A 1,685-nucleotide genomic window follows, 5' to 3' on the forward strand; every position below is an offset into this window, starting at 1 on the left:
GTTAACTATAGGATCTATGTTGTACAGCAGATCTCTAGATCTTACTCATTTAGCATTAATTAAACTATACTAGTTGAACAATCACATCCCATTTCCCTCACCCTCTAGCCCCTGGCAATCTCCATTGTATTCTCTGCTTCTATGAGTTTGGCTATTTTAGATACGTTATGTAAGTGAAATTATGCAGTATTTGTCCTTCCGTGGCTGGATTATTTCACTTAGCATGATGTCCTCCAGGTACGCTTATGTTTTTGCAAATGGCAGGATTTCATTCTATTTAAGTCTGACTAATATACATTGTATGTATATACCCCATTTTCTTTATCCATTCATAAAGCTAGAGTTTAATTTGCCTCTTTTTTTGAACGTCATATAACTGGAATCATTCAGTGTGCATTATTTTGTGTCTGGCTTTTTGGACTCTTTTGTTCAGTATTTTGTTTCTTAATTTATATATTCCGGATAAATTAGTTGTCAGTTATATGTATTTTAAGGACTTCTCTCACCGTATGTCTTGTCTCTTTACTCTGTTAACAGCAACTTGCTAAGCACACATTCTTATTTTAAAGTATTAAAATGTATTTATAGTCTTTTATATTCCATTAAAAAATTGGGGGGATTGTGACTTGACTTTATAATAAATAATTTAGGGAAAATTAATATATTTACAATAATTGTCTTTCAACCCTTCGACAGAATATATCCCTCTACTGACCTGCATCTTTAAAATCTTCCAATAACATTTTCTAGTTTTGTGACTGGAGCTCTTTCACATCTTTTGAGTCCGAGACAGTGGAATTATTCGTAGATTATTTGACACCCGGACATCTATAACACTTTCCCTATGTGACGAGATTAGTTTTGGAAGGAATTACATAATTATCGGTAATAATACTTTTTTCTGGTTTAGTCTTTAGTTTTTTAAAAAACTAACAACTAAAACTAATAAACTGGACATGATTGCATAGTGTAGCAGTTAGCACATCTGCTTTACAAGTAGAAGGTCCTGGGTTCATGCCCCAGTGCAGCCACCATCCATGGTCTATGGCTATGCCACCCTGAATAAGCCTGATACCTGATCTCGGAAGCTAAGCAGGGTAGGGCCTGGTTAGTACTTAGATGGGAGACTACCTAGAAAGACCAAGTGCTGTAGGCATAAATAATAATTTTAAAAAAGTAATAAACTTAAATTTTTAAAATGTTATTCAAAGTTAATAAAATAGTTCATGTGTGAAGTAAATTGTACACTTACCACACTAAATTATACCTTGCAGTTTGTGCCCTATTATATTGTTTCAAATTTTAAACACAAATAAAAACTCCAAGTGGTCAAATAGAATAATAGAGTTGAAGTAACTCAAGTTCTAGTTCTTTGTCTTTACTATCACTGAGCTATTACATTGTTTATTTTTAATCTATTGCTTAAATTCAGGAATAGATGTTACCCTAGGGATAGGAAGCACCTGCCACAAACTGCCCAAAGTGAGACAAAAGACTCCGAGCAGAAATTAACTGTCTCAGAATGAAATGCGTCTAGCTGAATATGCATGCACAGTTGTTTAATCTTTTCTTTCTTGAGTTGTAGAAATTCTGTATATGTTCTAAATATAGCACATATCTTCTACTTTTTCACTCACCTTTTCACTCCCTCAATTATCTTTTGATGAAAATATGCTTTTATTTTT

At 33.2% G+C, this 1,685-nt stretch overlaps 1 pseudogene; it reads left to right on the top strand.

The window, feature by feature from the left end:
• Positions 1–1,040: 1,040 nt before the first annotated feature.
• LOC120605673 (uncharacterized) lies at positions 1,041–1,156 on the top strand (annotated as a pseudogene).
• The last annotated feature ends 529 nt before the right edge of the window (positions 1,157–1,685 follow it).

Source organism: Pteropus medius, unplaced genomic scaffold (genome assembly GCF_902729225.1).
Source record: "Pteropus medius unplaced genomic scaffold, Ma_sr-lr_union100, whole genome shotgun sequence".
NCBI lineage: Eukaryota > Metazoa > Chordata > Mammalia > Chiroptera > Pteropodidae > Pteropus > Pteropus medius.